The following is a 14,275-nucleotide window of genomic DNA, read 5'->3' as shown; positions in this document are numbered from 1 at the left end:
AATTCTGCCAGCGGTAAGTAGGATGCCAAATCCTCTTGATTTTCGGAGATGAAACACCTGAGGTATGTCTCCAAGTTCTTATTGACCCGCTCGGTCTGACCATTCAACTGAGGGGGGAAGGCAGAGGAAAAGGACAGCTGCTCCCCCAGTCGAGAACAGAATGCCTTCCAGAACTTGGAAACAAACTGGGTCCCCCGATCAGACACCACATCAGAGGGAACCCCATGAAGCTTCACAATCTCATTTATGAACACCTGGGCAAGTGTCTTAGCATTGGGAAGTGCAGGTAAAGCGACAAAGGGAACAAGTTTACTGAACCTATCTACTACTACCAAAACCACCATTTTGCCTGCAGAAACCGATAGGTCAGTAATAAAATCCATGGACAAGTGTGTCCATGGCCTGCTAGGGATAGGTAGCGGAAGAAGAGTACCAGACGGACGGGTGTGCGAAACCTTAGAACGCGTGCAAATACTACAAGCAGCTACGTGTTCAATTACATCCTGATGCAACCCCGGCCATCAAAAACGACGAGAGAGGAGGTCCACGGTTGCCTTACCACCTGGATGCCCAGCAAGCACAGAGTTATGATGTTCCTTGATTACTTTACAGTGCAGATCAGGTGGTACAAATAACTTTCCTGAAGGGCAGGAGGCAGGGGCATCCCCCTGAGCCTCCAGCACCTCCCCCTCCAGATCAGGAAAAAGAGCCGAAATAACTACCCCTTTCTGTAATATCGGGGCAGGGTTCTCATGGTCACCACCACCAAGGAAGCCTCGGGACAAAGCATCAGCCTTGATGTTTTTGACCCCTGGACGAAAAGTGACAACAAAATTTAACCTAGTAAAAAACAGGAACCATCTGGCTTGCCTAGAATTGAGACGTTTAGCTGACTGGAGATATGACAGGTACTTATGGTCAGTAATAACAATAATAGGTTCAACTGCCCCCTCCAACCAGTGTCGCCATTCCTTGAACGCCAATTTGATCACCAAAAGTTCCCTGTTACCCACGTCATAATTTCTCTCAGCCGAAGACAATTTTTTAGAAAAGAAGGCGCATGGACGCCATTTACCAGGGGACGAACCCTGAGACAACACAGCCCCAACCCCGACATCCGAAGCATCGACCTCCGCAATAAAGGCATTGAGAAACATCGGGTTGACTGAGTATAGGTGCAGTGGCAAAGTGATTCTTTAAGGAAGAAAAAGCCTGGAGGGAAGCCTCTGACCATTTGGAAAAATCAGACCCCTTCTTAGTCATGTCAGTAAGGGTTTCACTACAACAGAGTAATTTTGGATGAATTTCTTGTAGAAATTAGTAAAGCCCAGAAAACGTTATAGGGCTTTCAGGTTCTTGGGACGTTCCCACAAGGACTGCACGGATCTTCTCCGGATCCATCCAAAAATCGGAAGATGACAACAAGTACCCCAAAAACTGCACCTCCTGAACAACAAGAACACATTTCTCTAGTTTGGCATAGAGTTTGTTATCCCTTAATATCTGGAGCACCTGCTTAACATGCCCCCGATGGGTCTCAAAATCAGGTGAATAAACCGAAATATCGTCCAGATAGACCACCACAAACCTCCCCACCAAATGATGAAAAATATCATTTATGAAATGCTGGAATACCTCAGGTGCATTGGTCAAGCCAAACAGCATAACCAGACTCTCGAAATTACCTTCCGGGGTATTGAACGCTGTCTTCCATTAGTCCCCTTCTCTGATTCTAACCAGATTGTAGGCTCTCCTTAAATCCAACTTGGAGAATGCCTTTGCTCCCACAACCTGGCTGAACAAATCAGGAAACAGAGGAAGAGGGTATGGATCATGGATGGTAATTTGATTTAATTCCCGAAAATCTAAACAGGGACGTAGACCGCCATCTTTTTAGTTTCACAAAGAAGAACCTGCCGCCACGGGGGAAGATGAGGGTCTGATATGTCCCTTCTCCAGACTTTCCGCAATGAAATCCTTCATGGCTTGTCTCTCAGGGCCAGAAAGATTATACAGTCTGGAGTTGGGTAGTTTAGCTCCGGGGGGTCAGGTTAATAGGACAGTCATAAGCACGATGAGGAGGCAAATCCTGACACCCCTTCAAAGAAAATACATCCTCAAAATCAGACAGAAAAGCAGGCTGTATCTCCACAGAGACAGCAGCAATGGAAACATTCAGACAGTTCTCATGGCTGTAATCTCCCCATTCAATAATCTCCCTGGTTTGCCAATCCACCAATGGATTAGGTTTAACAAGCCAGGGGATACCTAATACAATCGGAGTGGGGAGATTCTCCAAAACATAGCAAGGAATGATTTCAGAATGAACTGGCACCAACCTCAGTTTCACATTATGTACAATCTGAGTAAATGCTTTCTGTGCAAGTGGCGCTGAGTCAATGGCAAAGATGGAAATAGGTCCAGCTAAAGCTCAGCAAGCGAGACCATGAGTTTTCACAAACTCGGCATCAACCATGCTGAGCCCGGCTCCGCTGTCAACAAACACAGAAATGTTTTCAATTTTGCTCTCTAGCACCACCTCTGCAGTCAGGACAAAGCGGGAACTGCAGTTTGGCCACAAATGCACTCCTTGTTTAACCAACTCCAGACTACCGAGAGTTAATAGAGTCCCTTTTTGTTTAAAAATTGAAGGACAGGTCCCAACAAAAGTGTCCCTTTTTCCCACAAAAAAAATATGGATTTTTCTTGCGAATCTCCAGGGAGATGTATGATGTAGAGACACCCCATAACTGCATAGGTTCCTCCACCTCTCCCAATATTGGTTCACCCCCAGACCGCTCCCTTGGCAAATGTACACAACCCCGACAAGAAGGCCCCAGAGAAGGAGGTGGCACCCGTCTATCCCGAAGTCGCCTATCTAGACGTATGGCCAAAGACATGGCAGACTCCAAGGATTGAGGGGCATCATATACAGCCAAGGCATCTTTCAACCTTTCCGTTAGCCCCTCACAAAATTGACTTTTAAGGGCTGAGTCATTCCATTTGGAATCCTTTGCCCATCTACGGAATTCCGAACTGTATGTTTCCACTGACCGAATCACCTGCTAAAGACGACATAGCTTAGACTCAGCCAAGGCGACTCAGTCAGGGTCATCATAGATGAGGGCAAGACCTCCAAAAAACCTCCACAGATTGGAGACAAACCAAATCCTGCGGTAATGAAAACGCCCACGACTGAAGATCTCCGTGCAGTAGAGAGATCACAATGCCAACCCGTTGCTCCTCATTACCGGAGGAGTAGGGACAAAGCTTGAAATACAATTTGCATGCCTCCTTAAACACAAAAAAACTGTCCTGAAAACCTGTCCAGTAGAGGAACCTTGGGTTCAGTGTGGACAGGCCTACCTGCAGAGACGCTCACATTGGGGGCCTGTAACCGCTGATGCTGCTGCTGAACCTCACATCGGAGGTCATTCAACTCCAGAGACAGACAGCGGAACTGCTCTGCGAGCTCTGCAACTGATCCCATACTAAAGGAAGTAAGGGAAAAAAAGGTGCACGCCGAAAAACACACAAAGAAAAATAAACCCAAATGTCCATCTTGTGTCGTTTTTTTTTCCCAAAACGTGCTCGGCCGGTTATAATTTCACGCCAGGTGTGAGTGCAACACAGAGAGTCATCCCAGGTGTGAGTGCAACACAGAGGGGAAAGGGAAAGGGAGCCCAGACACTAGGGAAAGGGGGAAGAGGTGACCTCCTAATCTGGACTAGCGTCACCCTGTCTCCCCCTAACGTCCCTATACAGCCTCCGCAGCTGTCGCCAATCACGTGCCTCGCCCTACTATCCCTGGCATAAGGCTATAGCTGGGGGTGGAAGGAGATGAGCACTAGTCAACCTCCGCTTGCACTCTAAAGACAAAAGGGGAAGACAACACAGGGGAATAACAACTTAGCTTTTAGAAGAACTCCAACAGGGCATACGGGTTAAAGACTCCAGAGAGGACGTGATGCTGCTTCAGCCAAATTCCAAGTAGAAATTAGCCCACCTAGACACACCAGGAATATATACACCCAGACCAGACTAAAGGGAGGAAGTCGCTGGGTCTTAAACACAGCCTCCTATCTAGGCAGCTGTCTACATTGCCAAGCGTGGAGAACTCCTGTAAACCACTGCAGGACGACTGTCTGTCACCTTTGACACACCCGTGACAGTCAGTGAGAGGATAAGCATGCAAAGAAACCTTAGGAAAGTTGTTTGTTGCTTTCCTGCTCTATATACACATCAAGTTGGCCATGACAAGTTTTCATATTACTACTATCTCTAGGAACTAGGAATGTAGTTTTGTTACGCTCCTTCCATAGATTGTCTGCTTCTATGCCCCTTTTATTTGGTTTCTGTCTGAATGGCCACCATATAATATTACATTTTCCCTGTGACTGTTGCAGGGTAAACGCCTGGCTGGCTGCTGCTTGCTTTGACAAAAATTAGCAGTTTGCAAAGAATGCCAGAAACAGGACTCAGGACAATCAGCAGACCATCCCTGGCAGCATATTGAAAGGGTTTGTTTTTGATAAGAAAACTCCTCTAATACATTTTATATGTTAATTTAGAGAAGTAAAGGATAAATATCTACCACAGGACATATATTGTGTATTAAAAAATCTTAAGGAAATAGTGTGGGGACACCTTGAGTGCAACAGGGTTTTATCCTCATAACGTATAGCTTTATACATATAGTTGCTCACCTAACTTGATTGCTCACCTGCTGGCAGTTTAGCTGCTCCACATCAACAGAGCAGCTCTTCTTCTTCTGCTCTGTTGACGGGGCGTGACGGCCAATGTCATGCTGACTGACAGCTGGCTTCCCCTAATTATGCAGCGAGTTGCCGGAGGTTAATTAGCATGACATTGGCAGTCACGTCCCATCAACAGAGCAGAGCGGAGGAGAAGCTCCTACTCTGTTGACGTTACGTCAGCTGGCCGGAACTTCTCACTTGCGGAGCTGGCCATCTTCTGATAGTGGCTGCCGCAGGGTACTACACATCTGCCTCCTATTGATTTGAATAGGAGGCGGATCTGCAATACCAAGCCCCAGGCACTACCAGAAGACGGAGCAGCTCGGCAAGTGAGTACTCCCAGCTGGTGGTGATACCGATAACAGCTGATCGGCGGGTTGCTGGGGGTCGAAACCTAACTGATCAGAGATTGATGATTTATCATAAGGATAGGTCATCAATGTTAAAGTAGTGGACAATCTGTTTAAATCAGGAGCCAGGAGTTCTGCAGTGCACAAAAAAAATGTGGAGAAGAAATGTTAACGAAGATATAATTAAGTTAAGCAAGAATACATCTTAGGAGAAATAGATGTTTGGCCCAACTTTTAATTGAAGGAAGTAGAGATGCTGTGTCAGGACTTAAAATGAGTAGTTCATGTATAAAAAAACTGCTAACAGATCCGGCTTTGAAGATAAAGCATGACTTTGCACTGATTACCAATATTAGAGAATATTATGCTTTTTTAACTAATTAGGCCATTTAATTATTATATATTTTTTTTATTTGCACAAATTGGGTCTAACATTTCAATGAGAGCCAGCAAATCTTTATCCACTGTATGTGCCAACAACTTTAGTTTCTCCCCAGCTGTTTACCCGACGCATTTGTCTTGGTTTATGTCATGTTTGCGGTGGTCCTTTCAATGCAGACATTAAAAACTTTGTGTCTACTAGACACAAAGAATAAAAATAACACCTGTGGTGTAACCAGCATACAATACAATCCTGATAAACAGTCATTTCAATATGTCCAGGAGGCAGGAAAGGGTGGAATAGAAATCTCTTTTGATATAAACAAGAGAGAAGGAAACAGTGAAAATATCCTGAACTATTAAAGATTTTAGGTTTGTCGCACTTTGTGCAGAATTCCTCTCATGGGGAGCCAGATGTTTTCTTTTTATGTCTGCAAGAAATTATTTTTATCTGCCGCTGCTCTAAAGTATATGGTAATTATGTGTCTGTGGCATAAATCATGTGGAATTCACTTATAGCTGTCTAGTGTATGTTATATTATCTCTCTTGTTAACCTTTAGAGTGTTCACGGGATATAGATAGTGTATATAGGGTAGTTGTGTACAATATAGAATTATTAGCCTTGTAGAAGAATATGAGATACTTGCAGAAATGAATTCTATAAGGGTCTGGTCACACTAGTGCAATGGCTACATTTCTACAGAAGATCTCTTATGATCCTAATAAATCATGAAGAATATCATTGCCTTTTAATTGGTTTATCATGTGCCTTCACAATCCATAGAAATTCCAAGGGATTCCTGTAGGTTCCTGTGCACATGACTGTCTTGAGCAAGATCCTTTGTACTTCTCTTTACATTAGGATCAACTCATGGTTTTCTGTTATGATTCACATACTAAAGAGTGAGATAGTGGACCATCGAAGCAACAACCCATTTGGCTGAGGCTAGACCAGAACGTGTAGTTTAACAGCTCTTAAATTTTCACCTTTACACCCCATAGATCTTCCGGTAGAAACGCGTTGGTTTTGCTGATTGAGTTGTCCTGTCTATATTAATGTTCCTGAAATAAATTTGAAGATTTTAGTCCACCGACGGAGGTCCGATATCTTTTCACCATTAAAGTTTGACAAGCTCATGTACCCATGCAACTGTAGGAGGACTATACTGCAAGACTGATGAGCTGGAATCTGCATTTTCTGCACAGAAACTTTAAGGTTAGTACAGAGCAATAAGTAATGGGAATGGGTCAACTTTCTTGCGTTTGCAGCTGCGGTTGGTATAGTGGTGGTTGCGCACGTTTGGCCCTCTTCATTGAGTTCCAAAAATATCAAAACAAGTGTAAGATGAGTGTTCCCCTCTGTTTGCTTCCTTTTGTTCAGTTTTTATGCACACATACATACCCATTCATACTTTTGACTGTTGGCACTCCATCACTTTACTGAGGACAGCCCAAGTGTCACTTACATTTCAGATAACCAGAACTGTTTGGTAGAGAAATTCTGCGTGCCCGAGTAACCTCTACCATGCATATATTTATAGCCTTAAACTAGACGTGCACTATTCACGATGTATGGAAGATGAGCTTCATAGTTCTGTACAATAGCTCCGGATATGATAGGTTGCTGGACATCCTACAAAGACGGAAATGACTTTTGTAATATAAAAATACATTTTGGAATCTCTTTCCTGTGTCTGCTGGCTCATAGTTAGCTAGGGGAAAGACAAGTTTCCTAAGATCATCAGTCTGTCTCCTTAAGGATTCACATAAATCAGGACCCTCTTAAAGCTGAGCTGTCTATTATTGGAAAATAATCCTCTGTGTAACTAAATTTATCTAGTGACACCTTTCTGTTACAGTAATAATATTCCTGCCTGCTGCTTCTAGCAATTACACATAAAAAACTAACAAAAAAAGCTTCCTCTCAGAGGCAACCATAGACTACAAAGGACTCCAACATAAAAGAAACTGATTCTCATGCGGACTCATTTCTTTGCATCCATTCCTTTTGTAGAAGAGAAGAGCAGACATGACCTTTTGGACTTTTTTGATCTGATTCTTTGCTAATGTTTAGGAGAAGGTGAAGCTTATTGGCTCAGCCTCTTATCATCATGGAAATGAAGACGCAGCCAGCCTATAAGGAGCCCATTCTCCATTGACTGCATTGCAGCTAGTGTTGAGCCACCCCCGTAGTGTTCGAGTTCGGTTCGGTTCGTCGAACACCCGTGTGTTCGCCGAACTGTTCGTCGAACTGTTCGTCGAACACCGTTAAAACCAATGGCAGGCAAACAAAAACACATAGAAACACATAGAAAACACCTTCAAAGGTGTCCAAAAGCTGACAAACTGCTCAGAAGACATAACTAACACATGGAAAAGTGACAAGTACATATAGTCATGCGAAAAGAAAAGAGGTGGAGGAGTAAAAGGAGGGGGAGACACAGATATAGGCATGTCATGCCCTTCTAAAATCCAAAAAGTGAGAAGCCGACACGTTCAGTCCGCTCCTGCCCGTGCCACCTCCGTGTCGCCGGGTTTGTGCCAGAGCCGCGGTGAACCCTGACGGCCAGCCCCCCTCTCCCAATACTGGTGCCTGTCCGCTGGTGGGTCGAGCGAGCCCCCCTGTGGTGGAGGCAGCTCTAAGCTTTTTAATTTAAATTGTCTCTCTAATTTGAATGAATACACTTTAAATCCATTTACAAGGATCTATTGGAGGGCAAGTCTCATGCCAGCAGCCGCGTAATTCCAGCTCCAGTAGCGTCCACTAAAGCTGCTGCAGTTAAAAAGCTTTTATAAGGATCGAGCTCGGCTGTCCACCGCAAGGCATCCTACTGACAGTCCCAGCCCCTATGCCTTGGGGTGCCTCCTGATGCTCTTCACTGAGTATCCCATGGTCCCGAAGCATTTCCTTTGAAAAAATTAAGTGTCCAAACTACAGGTGGTGTAGCTTGCTTAACAGCCGGGATAATCCGCTGACTAGCAGACACTGCTACTAGGCACAAAGTATTTCCTGGGCTAGATGCAGTTAAAAATTTGTAATTAGATACTCTCGTTGGATTCTGAGAAAGCATTCCATAGAGTCTCCTGGCACGCCATATATGATTCGCTTAAAAAGCTTGGGGTAGGGGTGTAGGGGACCCTTTTATAGCCAAAATCACGGCCCTGTATCACAATACGTCACCTAGGCTGAAGATAAGTGGAACTGTAGCAACCTGAGGGCTCGGTTGCTACAGAGGTATTGCACCTCACCCAGAGGTGTGATATCTCACTCTCAGGTAAGGATGGAGTGTGGATCAGGACCCGACACCTGCATGCATTACACCACATTGCCGTGGGGCAGGGCGACCAATATGCCTCTGAGATGGGCACGACAGTCCCTGTCCCTGGCTGGAGTGGGGGGAGGGAACACTGAGGAAGGGGAACCCTGTAGTGCAGGAGCAGGGAGGAAGCAGTTCCTGGGTGCATTGAGAAGGGAGTATAAAAGGTGGGCACCATCTAAGTTCAGTGCAGAGAAGTCTGAGCAGAAGTGGCAGGGAGCAGGGGCTCTGCATGAGCTCTGCTCCGGAGGCGGGCCTAGTAACAGAGGCCCAGGCCTGGAAGAGGGAGAAGGAAGGAAGAGGAGCGGAGAAGGCTCCAGGAACGAGGAATGAAGGGATCCCAGGGGTGCGGACGGGCGAGTCGCCACCGCACGCCCGAATCCACCTGCGTGGAGGTGTCAGGCCAAAGGGGGAGACCGGTCCCCGAAACTAGTGGAGGCAGGAAACGACCCTCCGCTAGAAACCGGAGGCTGTGACATTTTATGTGGCGCAGCCCCTCGCTACACCCGCTAGGAAGGCACCACATAGGGTCAGGGAAACTGGCGCCAAGTTTACCAAGAGGAGGCCCGAGGCAGCCGGACAGAAGGGTTGGTAAGAAAGGCCAGACAAAGGACACACAAAGGGGGTCCTGTGAAGCGCTCCAAAGTTATCTGGGAGTTGTCTGAGCCCCTCACCTGGTGAGCACAGTACGACGTGGGCAGCCGTTACCTGCAGACGTGGTCTGGATAATAAGAACTGTGAGTAAAGGCCCAGGACTGCATCACTGACTTCGTGTCGTTACTGCTGCTGCCCTGCACCATCACCCCCATCCTCCGCATACACTTCCCTGAGGCTATACTCCTCCCGTGGGGAGTTATGCTACGCTCTGCTGCACCCACAACACCAGCCTCAGCGGTCTGCCCTGCAGCGGCGGTTCACTCTGACCGCAATCCACGGGTGGCGTAGTCGGACATTTAAACATCAAAACCACATAAATAGTTCCGCCACTGGTTTGACCACCCTGAGCCACAGAACCGGGTCGCCGCCACGAAGACTACAACCACCAGCATCCACCAAAAAGGGTCCGGCTCCGGGTGTCCCAAGGCCCAGGGGGTGCATCAGAACATTTTCATCACCTTTCACAATCACCAATGGGACAAGGCAGGGATGTCCTCTGTCCCCTCTCTTATACATCCTAGTGACGGAGCACCTGCTCTCATCAATTCGCCATAACCCCAATATTAGGTGGATTGAGGTGGGAGGCACCGAGTACAAGTGCTCTCTATTTGCTGATGATGTCCTAGTATATATCACTCAATCACATATATCCATCCATGCTGTTATGGCTGAAATAGATCACTTTGTTACATGGTCAAATTTTAAAATCAATGCAGCGAAGTCTGAGGCCCTCGATGTCTCCCTCCCCAAATCCATATAGGATTCCATCCAGTCCAACTTTCCCTTTGCCTGGCCCTCACAGGGTATCAAATACTTAGGAATTCCTATTCATAGAGACCTCTCCCATCTAGGTTATCTTAATTTTGGGCCCTTTATTGAACAACTCCATACAGACCACGGTTGGCAAGTTAGAACTGTAAGATTCACTACGTGAACCACTGGTGTTTTGTGGAAAAGCACATGTACATTGTGTTCCAATTTATTATGCAAAAAGTGTTTAGGAGTGATAAGGGAAGAATTTGTTTGTTTGTCAGTTAAACTCATTGATGGTGATGTGTGTCAGGGCTCTTTATATCACTGTAAGCAATTGCAGACACCTGTGCTAATTAGTTTGGCAGGTGTGTCCAATGAAAGGCAAGACTACTTAAGAAGGCTGTCTCACATTATTAAGCAGCCTACATTTTCTGCCAAAATGGGAAAGAAAAAGGATGTGTCGGCTGCTGAGAAGCAACAAATTGTGGAGTGTTTAGGTCAAGGCATGACTACAATCAACATTGTGCGATGATCAGGATGAAGTGTCTTGGCAATCAAGAAGTATGTAGCTGATTCACAGTACACACGTGTGCGTGCTGATAAGGGCAAATTGAGGACTCTTTCCTACAGGCAATTACGTCAGGTTAAAAGAGCAGCACAAAAAAGCCTTGTCATAGCAGCAGACAAGTTTTTGAAGCTGCTGGTGCCTCCAACGTCCCCCGAACAACAAGATGCAGGGTCCTTCAGAGGTTTGCAGCTGTGCATACGCCATCCTGTCGACCTCCTCTATCCACTTCACACAAGCAGAAACGGCTCCAGTGGGCCAAACATTACATGAAGACTGATTTCAAAACTGTTTTGTTCACGGATGAGTGCCGTGCAGCGCTCGATGGTCCAGATGGATGGAGTGGAGGATGGCTGGTTGATGGACACCCCACGCAAACACGGCTACAGCGCCAACAAGGAGGAGGTGGAGTAATGTTTTGGGCTGGAATCATGGGGAGAGAGATTGTCGGGCCCCTTTAGGATCCCTGAAGGCGCTAAAGATGAACTCCATAATGTATGTGGATTTTCTCAAACAGCACTTCCTGCCATGGTTCAAGAAGAAGAACCGTGTATTTCACAGCAAGATCATTTTTTTGCATGATAATGCACCATCTCATGCTGCACATAAAACATCTGCATCTCTGGCTGATATGGGCATAAAAGGGGACAAACTTATGGTGTGACCCCCATGCTCCCCTGAACTCTACCCCATTCAGAACCTCTGGAGCATCATCAAAAGGAGTGTCTATGATGGCGGGAGGCAGTTCACATCTAAGCAACACCTCTGGGAGGGTATTCTGTCCTCATGCAAAACAATTGAAGCAGAAACCATCCAAAACCTGACAAATTCAATGGACGAGAGAGTTCAGAAGCTCCTTTCGAACAAGGGGTCCTATGTGAAAATGTAACATCACCTAGAATAAAGTTTTGAGTTGAAAACTGTTTGATTTCAGTTTCTAATAACCTGCTAATGCATATAATTTCAAAAATGACCATTTTTTTGGTCTTTATTAAAATGAAAAGGTTGATCGAAAAGTTTGGGGGATCTAAGAGTGTGGCAACCCAGTAGTCATGATTACTTCGAATTCTGACAATATGAGGGTCATGTTGCAGGTAGTGCAGCAAGAAGTCACTTATGTGTCTTGCGCATCTCGGAGCCCCAAAATTATTTTCCGGGCTAGATGCAGCTAAAAATTATTATTAATTTTAAATCTGGTGAAGCTTTAGTATAGATGGCCTAATAGGATCAGTGCTGCACACTGCTACAAAGCCCAAATTATTTTCCAGTCAAGATACAGATAAACATGATTAGTAATTTGAAAGCTTAAAACGTTTGGTAGGGTGATTTTAACCAATCATCAAGCTTTTACTCTCCCCAGGATGACACAGGGGTAGAAAAGTCGTTTCGGATCCATGATTTGTTCATCTTTATGAACGGGAGTCTGTCTACATTATCAGTGGAGAGCCGCGTGCGCTTATCTGTCAGCACACCACCAGCAGCGCTGGACACACATTCAGACAGAACGCTGGCTGCGGGGCATGACAAGATCTCCAAGGCGTAAGTGGCTAGCTCCGGCCATTTATCCAGATTGGAAGCCCAAAAAGAGCAAGGGTCCAGTGACACAGTCATGGCTTCAATGTTTACTTGGAGATACTCCTGTACCATCGTCTCTAGGCGTTGACTATGTGTCAGACTTCTTGTCTCCTGTGGCCTTGCAAAGGATGGGCTAAAAAAGTGGTGAAATGATTCCGCAAAATTGATGTTACCAGCAGATACTGTGGTTCTGTTACGGTTTGAGTGCTGAACACTTGACGGTCCCACGGTTGGCAAGTTGGAACTGTGAGATTCACTACGAGCACCACTGGTGTTTTGTGGAAAAGCACATGCAAGATTCTGCAACAGTCTCTGCTGATACTCCTGCATGCGTGCATCCCTTTCTATGGCAGGAATAATTTCGGCAAATTTACTTTTGTACCGGGGATAGAATCATAGAATCATAGAATCATAGAATGGTAGAGTTGGAAGGGACCTCCTGCGTCATCTGGTCCAACCCCCTGCTCAAAGCAGGATTCACTAGATCATCTCAGACAGATGTCTGTCCAGCCTCTGTTTGAAGACGTCCATTGAAGGGGAACTCACCACCTCTCGTGGCAGCCTGTTCCACTCATTAATCACCCTAACTGTCAAAAAGTTTTTTCTAATATCTAATCTGTGTCTCCTCCCATTTAGTTTCATCCCATTGCTTCTAGTCTTTCCTTGTGCAAATGAGAATAAAGATGATCCTTCTACAATGTGACAGCCCTTGACATATTTGTAGACAGCTATTAAGTCTCCTCTCAGTCTTCTTTTTTGCAAGCTAAACATTCCCAAATCCTGCAACCGTTCCTCATAGGACATGGTTTGCAGACCAGTCACCATTCTGGTCGCTCTTCTCTGAACTTGCTCCAGTTTGTCTATGTCTTTTTTAAAATGTGGTGCCCAAAACTGTACACAGTATTCCAGATGAGGTCTGACCAAAGAGGAGTAAAGACCGATAATGACTTCACGTGATCTAGACTGTATGCTTCTGTTAATACATCCCAGAATTGTATTTGCCTTTTTTGCTGCTGCATCACACTGTTGACTGATGTTCAGTCTATGATCTATTAGTATACCTAAGTCTTTTTCACATATACTGTTGCTTAGCTCTATTCCTCCCATTCTGTATATGCTTTTTTCATTTTTATTGCCCAGATGTAGTACTTTGCATTTTTCCCTGTTAAAAACCATTCTGTTGGTTGCTGCCCACTGCTCCAGTTTATTTAGGTCTTTTTGAATCCTCTCTCTCTCTTCTCTAGTATTAGCTATCCCTCCTAGCTTTGTGTCATCAGCAAATTTAATCAGTTTACCCTCAATTCCTTCATCTAAATCATTGATAAAGATGTTGAACAATACAGGTCCCAGGACGGAGCCCTGTGGTACCCCACTTGAGACATTCATCCAGCTGGATGTGAAGCCATTCACAACCACCCTTTGAGTCCGATCACTAAGCCAGTTATGAATCCACCTAACAGTTGCCTGGTCCATTGCATACTTGGTCATTTTTTCAATAAGGATGATGTGAGATACTTTGTCAAATGCTTTGCTGAAGTCAAGATATACTATATCTACAGCATTTCCCTGATCCACCCAGTCAGTGATTCTGTCATAGAAGGAAATTAAGTTAGTCTGACATGACTTGTTAGTTACAAACCCATGCTGACTCTGGTTAATCACTTCATTCTTATCCATGTACTTACATACATGTTGTTTAATAATTTGTTCAAAGATCTTTCCTGGTATAGAAGTCAGACTCACCGGCCTATAGTTCCCAGGGTCCACCTTCTTACCCTTTTTGAAGATAGGAACAACATTTGCTCTTCTCCAGTCTTCTGGGACTTCTCCTGTTCTCCAAGAATTTTCAAAGATTATGGAGAGTGGTTCTAAAATTTCTTCTACGATCTCCTTCAGTACTCTGGGGTGTAATTCATCTG

The sequence above is a fragment of the Phyllobates terribilis genome, unplaced genomic scaffold (genome assembly GCF_046119375.1).
Source record: "Phyllobates terribilis strain yellow unplaced genomic scaffold, ASM4611937v1 Scaffold_7__3_contigs__length_470593459, whole genome shotgun sequence".
Classification (NCBI taxonomy): Eukaryota; Metazoa; Chordata; class Amphibia; order Anura; family Dendrobatidae; genus Phyllobates; species Phyllobates terribilis.
This window is presented reverse-complemented; position numbering follows the sequence as displayed.